This window comes from Notechis scutatus, chromosome 9, assembly GCF_049901735.1.
Source record: "Notechis scutatus isolate UNSWTSFEM ecotype Mainland chromosome 9, rNotScu1.2, whole genome shotgun sequence".
NCBI lineage: Eukaryota > Metazoa > Chordata > Lepidosauria > Squamata > Elapidae > Notechis > Notechis scutatus.
The window spans coordinates 17,058,943-17,074,825 of NC_142017.1; the positions used below are offsets into that span (position 1 = coordinate 17,058,943).

Sequence of the window (15,883 nt, forward strand, 5' to 3'; positions counted from 1 at the left end):
GTCCTAGTGTTGATAAAGCGTTAACAATTCATGAGCTTGGATTGTACAGTAAGCTAACTATGATAAAATAAAGGGTTAAAAGGTTACGTAAGATTAGAAACTGGCCAAGTATGCATGAACAAGATGTTCTAAATTATGAAGAGATAGTGAAGCCCTGAACATGTTTTTCTCGATAAAATTCTTGTACATCCTACGGGCAAAGTACATTTGTGGAAAAGCATATCTTGATCAGATCGACAATGACCAGACTTTGATGAACAGTCATGGCACTGAGACATCTTAGGGGCACTGGATCATCCTAGACAAGGATGATCCAGCTAAGTCCAAAAATACTAGAGAAATCCTGGAAGCAGGGCATTTAGACAAATCAGCCATCAACAAGTACATAGAGATGAACAACATCTACATACCATTCAAAAGAAATAACCAAAAAGAGCAAAAAGAAACAAAAAAAACCAAAATACTTCATCACCAGCAATTAACACCCAGATAATTACCATTGATTAACACCAAGATTAACACTTGACTAACAACCAAGCTGCAAAGAACATGCCAATCAAGAAACTACCAACTTAGGCAACAAACAAGGAGTAAACCACAGCCTAATCACCAAGATCATTCCCACCAACATCGATAAGGTAATCCACTTGTTATGTAAACAGACAGCAATCCTACACCCTTCTAGCACTAATGATATTACCTAGTCAGGTAATGAAATGTCTGCAAAGAACAACCAAGCTCAGAGAGCACCAAGGTCTCCACAGACACTGGGGTAATCCAGTATTATTATTATTATTATTATTATTATTATTATTATTATTATTATTATTATTATTATTATTATTATTGTTGTTGTTGTTGTTGTTGTTGTTGTTGTTGTTGTTATTCCTTAATCTGAAGATTTCTTCACTCCATCAAAGTTGAAGACTGTTTCAGGGGTCTTCCTGTGCCTTTTAGTTACCTGGCTAGACACAAGAAAGATCATACACAGGTAAGGTTTGAAAGATTGAAGAAGTGAATGTGAAATACTTATGATATATCATATTATTCTCACATATACCTGTTACACAGAGCAAGTCTCTGAGGAAATATTCAGCCCCTGCCTTTAATGGGCTCCTTGGAACCTAAGAAAAAAAAATGTAGCCGCTTGCAAACTATTACAAAGCAAGAAAGCCCACATATTGTTTCTTTATTAGCAAAATGGGTAGCCACTTCCCTAATAGATCAATGGGTGGTTAGTAAAAGGATTAAGAAAATTCCCCCAATGAACTGAGAGGTAAATTAAGTGCTAAAGCAAACATGCCCAATTGCCAAGATTGCTGTAAATTAATTCCTCATTTCTTTCAATAAGGAGGTTAAATAAATCTGCTTTTTATTGTCAGCAGCTGTAATGGGCTTCACACTAACTTTCTTCTATTTATAAACCATTGTTTTTCTTGGCTAATTAGGAAGGAGGTTAATCCTTTCCTGCTTACTATTTCACATATTCCTCAGAGACATGTGCTCCTTCTCATGCATCTGATTGGGATCAGATAGATGATCGGCCATTAAGATAGTTGTCCATCTCCATCAGGTGGGACCCAGGCAGCGTGCCTATTCTGCTGTGGCTCCCTCACTCTGGAACATCATTCCCTCTGGAGTGTGGTTAACACCAACTTTTGTTAGCTTTCTGGAAGACCATGTGATGGCAATGCAGAAGACCATTGTTATTTGTAGGAGTTTAGTGACATGGCTTGATTTCTCCTTCATATTAAGAAAAGTTGAGAACTCATCCTGTGCTCTCCTGCTTGTTTTTCATTCTTACTTGCTGAATAAAAGATAATGAATAATTGGAGGGTGTCTTCATATAACTTCAAAGCTGTGAATATATCAGATTTTTTTGATTGGGTGGAAGACCATTAGAAAACCCCAGGGACTATAACCTTGAGTCAAGTTCAACTCAAGAACACCTTTATTTTATTTTTATTTTATTTGTCTGTCAAACATGTACAAGATGACAAGTATAAGTATTAACATAAACATGAACAAAGGAAGTAAATACAAATAAATGGGGACTGTGCTGTCCAGACAGTTTATAGTTAGTTAGGAATTGGGAGCTGTTCCCTTAAGGGAATGCATCATGGTAAATGTAGTTAAGGTATCATGGGAAATGTAGTCAATGTCATGTGGTCACATCTGTAATACTGATTGGTCAATGATTGGTCACCCACTTGGTGGGTTGGGGGAGGTTTCTTCACTCTTGCCTGAACCCCAGCACCATGCTGGCGCCTCACCCCCTTGCTCCATCATTATGACAATGAAAAGAGAGCGGTCCTTTTACACCATAAAGTCAGCTATGCAGAGAATTGGACACTGAGATGAATCTCGATGTAACCGTGAGTTATATTTGAGGATGCCTGATGAATCAATAAAGACACTTTGTATGGATGCCTTTGTAGAGTTTAATCTGTCTGCCTTATAATCAGCTAGTGGTTTTAAAGGCCAGAACAGGGACAGTAAGACAGGGACGGTAGGCACGCTGGTGCACTTATGCACGCCCCCTTTAAGGACCTCTTAAGAATGGGGTGAGGTCCACGGGAGACAGTTTGAGGTTGAAGCTGTGAGGGGTTGAGCCTGTAACAGCGAAGTCAGGTAGTGCATTCCAGGGATTGACCCCTCTGTGGCTGAAGTCATATTTTCTGCAATCGAGTTTGAAGCAGTTTACCTTGAGTTTGTATCGATGGTTTGCCCGTGTATTATTGTGGTTGAAGCTAAAGAACTCATTAACAGGCAAGGCATTGTAGCAGAGAATTTTGCGCACTATGCTTAGTACAAAATATATGCCTTTATACAAGAGTTGGATGTCTATTGACTATTCATTTTTGTTAAAAAAAAAAAAACATAAGAAGAAAAGTGGTTCCAAGTTCAAAGGGTCAATCTAGGATGAGAAAGATAGAGGTCAAGCCCTCATCCAACTGTGAACTCAATGGGTAACTTCAGATCAGTAATTACAATTTAGCATTCCTTACTAAGGAAAAAAAGGATAAGTGTAATCCTACAGGAAAGATGGAACATAAATATAATTTTATGGATTTTTGTGTGTGTACAAACTGTAAAAGGCTTACATGAGAGAATCCAATTTGTGACCGAAATTTGCGATTCTAAACCTCCCTCCTTTATTCTTTTGCATTTCATTAAATCCCAGAAAAGGGCTCACTGAATGGCCAGGTGTTGTTGGTTTTTTTCTCCCTGCCGGCAAACACCTGATTTTGCTGCCAAAGCCGGTTCTTTGGCAGCACACTCCCCAGATTTGAATGGGAACAACTAGGAAAGACCCACGATGACCCTCAAACTACTGTGTCGGAAGAGAAGGCAGAGAGGATTGCAATTCTTAAAAGAGCAGCTGAAAGATTGGGTTTCTAGACTATTTATATTTTTAACCATAAAAAGTAAAGTTTCCCCTCGCACATACGTGCTAGTCGTTTCCAGCTCTAGGAGGCAGTGCTCATTTAAAGCCAAAAAGCCAGAGCTGTCTGAAGACAGTTAACAGCGGCTAGGATTGTATTTGCTAAAAACTGGAAGAATGAGAAAATACTATCACAGGAAGAAATTATTAAGAAAATATTGGAATGTACTGAGATGAGTAGATTGACATTTGAAATTAGAGAGCAAGAGGATAAACAATTTTATGAAATTTGGGATCTTTTTTATCAGTGGCTAGATGACAAAATACGATAATTTAGAAAGTTAGATAGCAAGGAATACTTTTATTTTTTCTTTTGCCTATGTTATTTGACATTATATCTATAAAGTGTTTTTAGGATAGATTTGGTATGATTATATGATTTGTTATAGAATAAACTGTTTAAAGTATTGTTCTCTCATAAAGCATGAATGATTAAAAGTATAGTCAAATGATTTATTAATAGCGATATTAGGATATATAAGTTTGGATTGACAATATGAGTTGTTATGTAATATAACTGCAATTGAGACTACGAAATGAATGCACAAAACCGATGAACCAACCGACACACTGTACGTACATAAGAGAGTTGATGTTTTAATGTTTTGTTTGTCTTGTTTGTTTGTAGAAAATCAATAAAATTGTTTTCAAAAAAAAAAAATGACCATCAGAGCATTAGTGCTTCATATATTGTTATTAACATTCTCTGATGCTAAGGAGCTCCACCCCCTCCCCACATGAAAATAAATATCTTCCAAATGCAAAACACAACCAGAGGAGAGGAATTTCAGTTTTAGTTTCACAGCACCAAGCAGTTTAGTACAGAACAGTTGAGCTAAGCCACACCCAGGCTCCTTGCTGTCTCCTTCTTGCTCACACAGCAAATACTGTTTCAGTTTCCAAACAGCCCTCAACTGTCTCATACACTGACAGGACGCTAGCCAGATGAATACCGATGGATGCTGGTAGGCAGAGGCAGATTTTTTTTTTCTTATTTTCCTCCCCAAAAACTAAGTCCAGCCACATAGTTTCGTAGCAAAGCACGAGTATGGAGCTAGTTATGGATATGTGTGTTACATAAAGCAAGCCTGGATATACTTATATTCTTAACCACAGTGGAAAAGAGAAGAAAACAAAACTTGTACAATATATTCAACCAAATCAGGTAAAAACTTTGAGGCTGGATTTGTACAGTGTACAAAGCTTAAAACAACAAGAACAAAAGAAAAAAATGATGAGCAGGGGAGAAATCAAATCCTGGTGTAAATTGTTATTTTTTTTCATCAACTGTACCAAGAGGGGAAACTGATTGATAGTTCTGTGAACTCCACAGCAAAAAGTGGCAATTTAAATGCATGTAATGTCTGCCCTCTGAAGTACATTTTCCACCCTGCACAGCAAAATGTCACTGCCCCCAACTCATAAAGAGCAGAGCCAAAGAGATAATGGTTTCCCATCACAGGAGGCCTTTAAGTGGGAAAATGTGGACATTGATTTCTGCTTTAAATTATTTTCTAAAAAAAATAAAATAAAATCATTTCAAAAAACTTAATGGGTCAAAACACGAATGACTGGCCAGTTGTTAGCTGGTCTAAGATGGCTTAAGGGTCCAAATACAGACTTGTGGACTTTTCTCCAAAATAAAGCTTTGGAGATGGATGGATGGATGGATGGATGGAGACAGACAGACAGACAGACAGACAGATAGACAGACAGAATGTATCTGCCTCTTGTCTAGTTGCATTAATATTTTGTTTATTTTTATTGATAATTTATAGAGAGGGAGCCATAGTAATAGCACTTAGATTTATAAACCACTTCACAATGTTTTACTGCCCTCTCTAAGAGGTTTACAATGTCAGCATATTTTCCCCATTTTACCAACCTCGGAAGAATGGAAGGCTGAATCAACCTTGAGCCCCATCAGGATCGAACTCATGGCAGTGGGCAGAGTTAGTCTGCAATACTGTATTCTAACCACTGCACCACCATGGCTCTTATAGAGAGTTAAAGAGTTAAAGAGATGGAAAGAGAGGTGGAGAGGGGTAGTAAGTAGGCTGGTGTGTCATCTACTTGCATTGATAGTTTCTTTGTTTTGATAGACAGATGAGAGAGACAGAGAGAGAATGAAGAAAAACAAAAACAAGAAAAAGAGAGGTGCAATTATAAGAAAATAAATCGTATACAGTACATGGAGGTTCTTACACATATATAAGTGTATATGCCTGAATGTTTAATGTAACTGTTTCAATAAAACATTACCTTTCTTCAATGTCCATATATAGTCTTGGCCTACAAACAACTCATTTGCAGGGCATAAATAACATAAATAAGTCTCCAATCCACTGGATATATGAACTATAGTGTAAATCATTATATTTGCCTTTCCAATGCAGAGGAAATATTTTGTTAATAATAAGAGCTTTGGGAACCTATTTCCATTGTTCAGCTCTCAGTGTCAATGTAGTAAGCTGTTGTGGTTCGCCGGCAGCAGGTGCAGACGGCTGAGGTCTCGGTGAGCGAGGACTCAGACGACGAGCCTGCGTGTGATGCAGGGATGGGGTCAGGACCATCAGGGGGTGGAGTGCTGCCTTCAGAGATTGTGGAGGCTGGCGGCAGTGAGGAAGAGGTCCCCGAGGAGCCTGTGCCCAGTGCACGTGTGTGCAGGGCTATTCGAAGGAAAGAGTAGCTGCAGCAGCACGGCCGACTCAGGAGTAAGGCTGCAAGGTGATGGCCCCTCCCTTAAGAGATAAAAGCCAGCTGAGAAACCAGAGTTCTTTGCAGGAAGCAAAGAAGTTTTTGCACTCAGACCTGGTGGACGTTCGGAATATCTAGGTTGGTGTTTGGAGACTCTTTATGTTTGAAATATTTCTTAGTAACTTTATCTAGTGTTCTTGGCAGCCTTGCACCATCTTGGCAAAGATTGTTCTTATCAGAGACAATTAGTTTGAAACAGCCTTTTAACTGTGAAGGAATAGAATTCATAAAGAATCATTAAAAGGTTTGCTGTTACCTCTGTTCTGTATTAACATACTCCAAAAGCTAACTTCTGATTGGTCCACACAAACTGCATTTCGATTGGTCTACTAGACGGCCATGATTGGTCTGTTAAGAATCAACTGCGATTGGCCGAGCCGATCGCGGGAGATTCAAAGACCTGTCATTGGCCGGCGAGCCGCGAGCAGTTCCTATATGAAGGGCTGCCGCGGCTCCAAGATCTTGTACAGATCTTAACATAAAATAAAGAGCTTGAAGTACACTGGTCTCGCGTCTCTTTTGTACCCGATCTAACACTGGCGACGAAGGTGGGATTGTGAGGCAAAGAGACCAACAGAGCACGTGGTGAACCAACGCTGAACTTCCGACGAGATGGCCGGCAGCAACTCGCCACCCGCACCCTTCGACCAAGCAGCCGAGGACTGGGAATCATGCATTGATCGATTGAACTGAACCACAACAACAATCAAACCATAGGAGAAAAGAAAGGGGGGGGCTTCAGTTGCGTGTCTGTGATTGCCAGCTTGGTCTTTTCAGACATCTCCCTATGCTCAGAGCTTAATAACAACTTTAAGTCTTAGGAGACTAGTTAGCAGTGGTACAAACGGAAGCGCCTATTTTTTTAAAAAAAATGAGATTACAGCCGATGTTAGATCTTCTTCCAAAGTCGCTGCTGGCACAGAAAGGTTTGAACCGCCAACCTCAAAAGAAAGATCCCAAATGGAACAGCAGCAGGAGAGGGAAGCATTGAATATTCAGGTTCAAATCAGTGGCCAATCTGTTGTTGCCACGTCCCTTGAACCCGCAGTCAGGCTGCAAAACCCAGGCTGCTTTTTGCGGTTGCGGTGGACTTCAAACATCGCTTGTCAGGTTTCGCTAAACAATGTTTGATAAGACTGGGAAAAGAGCCACAGGCAAACTGGGTTCTTAACGTGTCAAATTCCTCTCCTATTTGGGAAATGGAAGATTTGTGCCGTTTTCCCTGCACGTGATTCATGAATTCTTTCAAAATGAACCTATGCACTAGAACAATGTGGATGACGGCCAGCCAGGACCATTCTTAAAGCTAAAGTGCGCCTCACATTTGTTGTCTTTACAGATAAAGGAACCTTGGAAGAGAGAATCTATGTTATCTTTGCAAAACCTCTGGTTAAGGCTGGGAAAAGATCTTGCTGCTGTTGTTATTATTATTATTGTGTGTGCAGTGGGCTGGGTGACTTTGGGCCAATCACCAGGAGATGGTGGGTTCTAGTCCCATGTTAGATATAAAAGTTGGCTCACCTTGCAGGAATATTGTTGTGGGGGGGAAAGGAGGAAGGTGCATTAAGTATGCTCACTACCTTGAATTATTTATTAAAAAGTAATAAAAGCAGGATATAAACAGACAAGTTCATATATGGTCCCCGCGACAGATTTCCTTTACAGAATAAAGAATGCTTTTACAGAATACAGAGTAACACAATCGGAAGAGACCTTGGAGGTCTTCTAGTCCAACCCCCTTCTCAAGCAGGAGAACCCTATATCAAATGATTGTCCAAACTTTTCTTGAAAACCTCCTGCTTCTGGAGGCAAGCTGAGTTCCACTGATCAATTGTTCTCACTTTAAGGAAGTTTCTTCTTATTTCTAGGTTGGATCTTTCTTTAATGGTCTTCCACCCGTTACTTCTTGTCCTGCCCTCAGATGCTCTGGAGAACAGATCGATTCCTTCTTCTCTCTTCCTGACCCTCAAGGACTGGAAGACTGCTATCATGTCACCCTTAGCCCTTCTCTCAGCTAGACTAGACATTCTTACTTCCCTCAATCTTTCAATTTAGTCTCTAGCCGCTTCATCATCTTGGTTGCTTTTCTCTGCACTCATTTGGATTTGCTCATAGAAAACAAGCACTGTCATAAAAACAAGAAAGAAAAGAAATGTTGTTTTATCAGTGGAGGTAAGCAGTGTTCCCCAAGGAGAACACAGAAAGTAGATGGACGAGTAAGCATCGTGGATGAAATATAGATTATTTTCCAAGGGCGCAAAAACAATTTCGCAGTGAAATGAGAGGAGTTTTGCAGAGCCAAAAGATACAGAGCCAATAAACCCCAATGGAAAAGAGCATCAACTACACAAGAACTTTGTGTAGGTGTGTGTGTGTGTGTGTGTGTGTGTGTGTGTGTGTGAAGCAAGAGAAATAACTGTTTTCTCTCACGTTCAGTTCTAGGACACAGTGTCTTATGCGTAAAGATATTTATCCATGTAGTAGGGCTGTATTGATATTATCCTTCTCATCTTTCCTATTACCTCGTCCTATTGGTATCTTATGATTATATCACTTGGTTGTTTGTAGGTACACTAAGAGCTTATGCACTGGAGATAAATTCCTTGTGTGAGGATGGAGGTTTGTTCTTCAAGCTTGTGAGTTGGTTTCCGAACGTTTTGTTACCAGGCTAGGTGACATCACAACACCCCCATCCCCACAACCAGCCCTTCAACTCCCAATGACCCTCACCTGATATAACCTCCCCATCACAAGACTCTCACTGGTGACCCACATCTGACCCATTACAAGACACACACCCCACAAGACCCTCATTTGACACACTCACACCTGACCCATCGTAAGGCCCATCACAAGACCTCCCATCACAAGTTCTACTGACCACCTGTAATCCTTATGAACAGAAGAACACTGACACTGACATCCTCTAAATTCCATTGAAGATGTTACCCAGCCTGGTAATGAAACATTTGGAAACCAACCCACAAGCTTGGAGAATGAACATCCTATACCCGAGCTAAAAATATTCACCATTATCACAAATTCCTTGTGTGTCCAATCTTCTCCTATTCTATTCTATTCTATTCTATTCTATTCTATTCTATTCTATTCTATTCTATTCTATTCTATTCCATTCCATTCCACTCCACTCCATTGCACTCCACTCCACTCCAGTCCAGTCCAGTCAGTCCAGTCAGTCAGTCTAGTCTAGTCTAGTCTAGTCTAGTCTAGTCTAGTCTAGTCTAGTCTAGTCTATATTCTCCTCTACATTCTATTCTGCTCCTATTCTATTCCATTCCATTCCATTCCATTCCATTCCATTCTATTCTATTCTATTCTATTCTATTCTATTCTATCCTATTCTATTCATTCCTTATACTCCACTCTACTCTTATTTCCTATTCTATTCTGTTCAATTCTATCCTTAATTCATATTCTATTCTATTCATTCCTTACTCTACTCTACTCTACTCTTATTTCCTATTCTATTCTGTTCTGTTCAATTCGATCCTTAATTCATATTCTGTTCTATTCTATTCTATTCTATTCTTTCATTACTCTACTCTAAATTCCTATTCTATTCTGTTCAATTCTATCCTTAATTCATATTCTATCCTGTCCTATTCTATTCTACTTCTACTCTATGCTACTCTGCTCTACTCCACTCCACTCTCCAGTTTATATCTTCTTACTGAGTCTTTTGAAAGTTGGTCTTCTACCAGGAGTATCCACTTGACCATTTCCCCATTGCCCCAACAAATATACACTGAGTCGCTTTTTCACTGAAGCCCCGTGAAGTGGTTTTATGCAAGATTTTAGCGGGTTTTTGAGAAAGCCCAATGCTACTTTGCAAAGGCCATAATCAAATTCAGAGAGGAGAAGAAAAGCTTTGTTGAAACACAAGCTCTTGGCACTCAGGCATATACATAATACCTAAAAGACACTTATAGTAGTGGTGCGACTCTCTAATTGACATCAGTTTTGTAATGGTAGGTTGACCCAGCCAACAAACCTGTCTTGATATTCTGTCCAAGAAGCCAAAGAGATGTGTGAGACCCTTGAGAAAATTTGGACTTCATTCTCTTAACCTTCAGGTGATTAATGTTAAGGAACTGTTTTTTTAAATATAAATTACACAGAAAGCTTTGTTGAAAGATAGTATGGGGTGGGGGGAAAGGGCAAATGTGTGAAGTGGAATTTAGAGGACAATTGTATCCCTTTTCATAAATCTCAGCCAAAAGTCACAATGGACCAGGATTATGACTGAACCATACAAACAATTCCCTCAAGGTAAAACAGCATGAAGGCTTATTTTGTCTGCCCTGAATATTGTGTCAATCATTGGGTGACTCAAGCACCTGCAGCTTCAAATTACTTGGAGTTTGTTTTCTGGTGATCTACTACAAGAACTCCATCTTCTGGTGGAGCACTAGAAAGCCAACTAGAATGAAATGCAAACTAAAATGATTAAATGATAATCGGAACAAAGCAAAGATATCCCAGTAATCAGGATTAACGGTAGAGATGCTGGAAAGCTTAAGTAGATTTTTTTTTCTGTGCTGTTTCTTTAGCCATCTCCACAAAATTGCCCAGGGAGTTAAACTGCATATTATTTCATGGCTACAAGCTACCAGTTGCTATTCAAAAAGTTATTCCCTTGCAATACATACTTCAATAAATAAGTGCAAACCAAAATATGAAGCAATATCAAGATAGGAACCTGCCGGTTTCCTCTTTTTCTATATTGCAGATTTCAACGCCTCTGATGTTGATATACATATGAACTCAGATATGTGAGTTCATGTGTGTACTTTTGCTTCCAGATTTCTCCTTATCTGATTTCCTAAATAATTTTTTTAAGGAGAAGATGGAGATAGTTTTTCTGCTAAAGATCCTCAAGAGAACTAAGAGTACAATTTGTAATAAATTGTTTTGGATAGGATAAGATAGGATAGGATAGATGATAGATAGATAGATGATAGATAGAGAGAGACAGAGATAGACAGAGATAGATAGATAGATAGATAGATAGATAGATAGATAGATAGATAGATAGAGATAGAGATAGAGATAGAGATAGAGATAGAGATAGAGATAGATAGATAGAGATGAGAGAGAGAGAGAGAGAGAGAGAGAGATGATAGGATAGTCACTGAGAAAATACAAATTTAGAATCCAGTCCAAATTTAGGGATAAAACAGCTATAATCTCCTGTCAAAGATTGGTACAAGTTTCCCTATCAGAAGCTAAGATTACAAATTGTTTACTTGTAAATCTCTACAGGAGAAGGGAAGGAGAGAAGGACACAGGGAACAGGAAGGAAAAAAGGGAGGGAGGGAGTGAGGGAGGGAGGGGGAAGGAGGGAAGATGGAAGGAAGGAGGGAAGATGGAAGATGGAAGGAAGATGGAAGGAAGGAAAGGAGGAAGGAAGAAAAAAGGAAGGAAAGAAGGAAGGAAAGAAAGAGAAAGAAAGAAAGAAAAGAAAGAAGAAACCTACTAGATGGCCACAAAGAAATACAGAAAGTTCCTGTCCTTTGTTATCATCTAGTGAATATCTCAATTTTTTCTACTAAGATCTGGTTGCTTTATTATGGTTGCTGATAATGTCATGGTGATGTCCCTAGAGCACATGGACTAATTCTAAAACATAATGCTTTTGATCCTGAGCTTGAAGCCTGAATAGGTTTATAAAGGCGCTGGTGCTCCCTTAATAAAGATTTTTTGCTGCTGTGAAACTTTCAGGTGAATTCTGGGCGTGGTTGTCAGATAGTTTGCTGCCCGTGATTGTATTTCGTGCATTGTGATTTTTGTTGCACAATCTTTGTTTAATTATATTTATTCCAGGCTTTGTAGCTGAAAGGTTGAAGACAATGTTCTCTCTCTTTGACCTTCAAACCAAAGGTATACAAGTGGGAAGTGTTGAAAAGGATGGAAAAAGACAAAGTTTGCAAAAGAAGGAATAGAATGAAAAGAAGAATAAAATAAAAAATGAAAATGAGAAGAAGAATGAGAGAATGCCACACTTGGAATATGGTTGTTGTTGTTTTTGACTAGCTGGTTGGTTTCGTGATCACCTAGCACTACAATCTGGGTTGCAGGCTTCATTTACTACTTTAATAACTGGCAATATATTTATTTAGATGCCCCAAAATGTCTCATGTAGGTTGCAATCATGGCAGGTTCAATAGCAGCACCAGCCAAGGGTGTCCGCTGGATGTATGTGTGTTGGGAGGCAGAGAAGATGTGGGGGCGGAGCCAGTCAAAGGTGGGATTTGCCGGTTCTCCAAACTACTCAAAATTTCCTCTACCGGTTCTCCAGAACTGGTCAGAACCTGCTGAATACCACCTCTGCTCCTCTTCCTCCTGAGTCCCAGCTGATTGGCTGGGTACTTCTTTTGTTGCCCTGCACAGGAGAACGGAGCTGGAAAGCAGGATAGTGGGGTGGGGAGGGATTGGGAATTTTGCAGTATCCTTCACCTGCCACGCCCACCAAGCCACGCCCACAGAACCAGTAGTAAAAAAAATTGAATTCCACTACTGAAGCAGATGCTGTTAGATGCTACCTCGCCCATGAAATTAATCTGCAAAGTTTCTGAGATCAACAGGCTGGCAAAAAAATGACAATCATTTTAGTGCTGGCTCTCATATCAGAGGGAATTGTTCAAGGAGAGAAGCGAAAGAAAACATTCACTTCTGAGTTTTGCGGAGGCACTAAATGGCCATGATCGGAAATTAAAAATGAACTCTTGATCTGCTCCAGGGTAGCCTTTATTTTGCCACATCTAAGGGGGAAAAAACCTCAAGAAATAATCATTTCAGACATTGGAGTATTTATTGGCGGAATTCGCATAAGATACTTTAACCACTCCTTCAATACTTGACCATTGGATTCAGCAGCCATGATTATAGGACAGAATAGAATTCTTTATTGGCCAAGTGTGATTGGACACACAAGGAATTTGTCTTTGGTGCATATGCTCTCAGTGTACATAAAGAAAAAAATAAAATACATTCATCAAGAATCACAAAATACTACACTTGGTGGTAGTCATAGGTTACTATAAGCAATCAAATCATAATAAGGAACAAAAACAATATAAATTGTAAAGATACAAGCAACATGGCTATAATTATAAGTTGGAAGAGATAGGTAATAGGAAGGACGAGAAGAAGAATAGTAATAGTCTTACTAAATAGTTTGACAGTGTTATAGGAATTAGTTGTTTAGCAGAGTGATCCCATTTGGGAAAAAACTGTCCTTGTGTCTAATCAAGTCAAGGACCACGTTTAAGGAAGTGGGCTCCTTGCTGACATCTTCCATCGTCCCAGCCAAAATCCAAATTAATCCAAATCCAAATCCAAATTAAAATTAATCCAAATCCAAATCCAAATTAATCCAAAATCCAAATAAATCCAAATGCACAGGAAGTATTTGCAAGACTTCCTTATCTCAATAGCTCCTCTTCTCACCGATCTAGCATCCCGCCCTGGGTGTTCCTTGGGGACTGCAGCCCATCTGTTGGAGAACAACCGTCCTGGTTGGCAGGAAGGGTCAAATGTGGAATTAGGTGTTCTGGCCTAGGTTTCCCCCAACAGCCCAAAGCTGAGTCCTCGTCCCGATAAACCCCTTTTATTTGATTTACAATGAATTTCATCTCCAACAAAGTCATGGCCAACAGTCTTTCATGAGGGTTCCCAATTACAGACCTTTATCAGGCTTGGAGAGGGGCCAGGCCGATACCTTTCAGATGCCACAATACTTGGCAAGCATGCCAGAGTGAACTAATTGTTTTCTGCAAAGCCCCACTCCCCTTTCGCTCCTCTTTTATACTCTAAGGGACGAGCCATTCACCACCCACCTGTGGCTTTACTCCCAAGTTGACCCTTGTTCCTCAGCTGTTCTCTTCATCTGGCAGCTCTGCCCATGTGCACACTGGGAACAGGCTCCAGCTGTTCTTCTGCCCCACTGAAGTCCAACTCTGAAGTCAGCTGATAACTGTCAGATGGCCCTGGCCCCATCTCTGCCTCCGATGCACAGCACTCATCAGAGCCTTCCACAGACTCCAGGACTGGGCCATGTTCCTCCCCAACTTCCTCACTGTCTGAGTTTGCCACCAGCTTCGCTGGCCATTCTCGGCCACAACATTAAGTTGGACTTGCTACAAGAGGATTAGGCCTGACACTCCCACAGTGCCTTAGAGCCTTAACTGGTTGTTCCCAGTCAGGAGAAAAGCTACCTGTGTCCTTTTTTCTTTTCTTTTTTTGAGCAAGTACAGAGTTTATTTGTGACCTCTGCTCCCACCATGCTTTCTCCAGCCCCTGTTCAGATGGGCGCTGATGGGAACCCACAGATGCTGAGGTGCATTCTAGCCAGGCTCTGTTGGGCGACTGCAGGGTCTCCTTGGCTGGGATGGGTGGCAATTCTTGTGCCATGGTAGGATGTGGGGGTCTCTGCCGCTGCAGGGTTGGGGGTCTCCCCAGAAGGGCTGCCACAGAGAGGAGGAAGGGGTCAAGCTATTTTCCAAAGCACCTGAAGGCCAGACAAGGAACAATGGGTGGAAACTGAACAAGGAGAGATTCAACCTGGAAATAAGGAGAAAACTTTCTGACAGAGAGAACAATCAACCAATGGAACAGAAGTTGCCTTCGGAAGTTGTGGGAGCTTCATCCCTGGAGGCTTTCACGAAGAGACTGGACTGCCCTCTGTCAGAAATGGTGTAGGTTTTCCTGCTTGGGCAGGGGGTTGGACTAGATGACCTACAAGGTCCCCTCCAACTCTGATTATCGGTTGTTATCTGTCTCTGTGGCCAGAGGGTCAGGGCCTCCTCAACCACAGAGGCCAGAGACCCCTTGGCCAGGGGATCCAGCCCAGAGGACCCACAGAAGCACAGCAACTGCATGAGCCTCTCCAGCGCCTTCTCATTGGTGGCCCAGAGCTTCCCACACAGCTGGTCTTCTACCTGGTCAGGTCTAAAATGAGGGGGGGGATCATTTTGCCCTTGCAGGAAAGGGAGGGCGATCCCCTCCCCAGATTCGCTTCTTTCCAGCTGGTACTCAACCCCTTCTTGGGATCTCTGGATCTACTGTGGATTTTCAAGTCCCTCCTTGGCTCCGTTGTTTTCTTCGCTTTGCTGGGGATTCCCTATCGCCTCTCAGGATCCTCTCTGGTTCAGCTCGATTCCTTCTCGGGATCCCTTTGTCCCTAAGTTTTTGAGTTTTTACCTTCTACTAGATTCCTTTGAGCTACCAGGGTCTTGACATCATTTCAGACTTTCTGCTTCGAGATAAGTTTTCAAAAGTCACTTTCTCCCTCAGCTGTCTCCCTTAGGAAAAGATAGAGCTCTTGCAATATAGGAAGCTTGTACGAGGCAAGTTTATTAACAGATACATATTGAGGATCAAAGCAGGCTGAGGCATAAAGCTTTCCCTTAAGTCTGCCTCTAGCGGCACAGTCATTATTCCATCACCAGCTTGCAAACACTTCTTTTCTACTCAATGAAAAAGACAGACTTTCGCCCCCTGCAGTCGTTATAGTCCACTCATTGAATTTTTTTTTCTACAGCATCCATCTAAGGGGAATGTGTTGTTTCTCCAGATCTTAGAGGCCACCAGCTTGATAAAGCCATCAAGCACATTCTTACAACATTCTTACAAAAGCAGACTTGATAGGAGCTTTTGGGC

The 15,883-nt window shown here is 40.9% G+C and overlaps 1 long non-coding RNA gene across 1 annotated transcript; it reads left to right on the top strand.

Moving 5' to 3' along the window:
• Nucleotides 1-591: 591 nt before the first annotated feature.
• On the top strand, nucleotides 592-12,219 carry LOC148129844 (uncharacterized). The gene is made up of 4 exons (XR_015750578.1): nucleotides 592-772; nucleotides 901-991; nucleotides 10,196-10,296; nucleotides 12,047-12,219. It is a non-coding gene; the product is annotated as an uncharacterized LOC148129844 (long non-coding RNA).
• The last annotated feature ends 3,664 nt before the right edge of the window (nucleotides 12,220-15,883 follow it).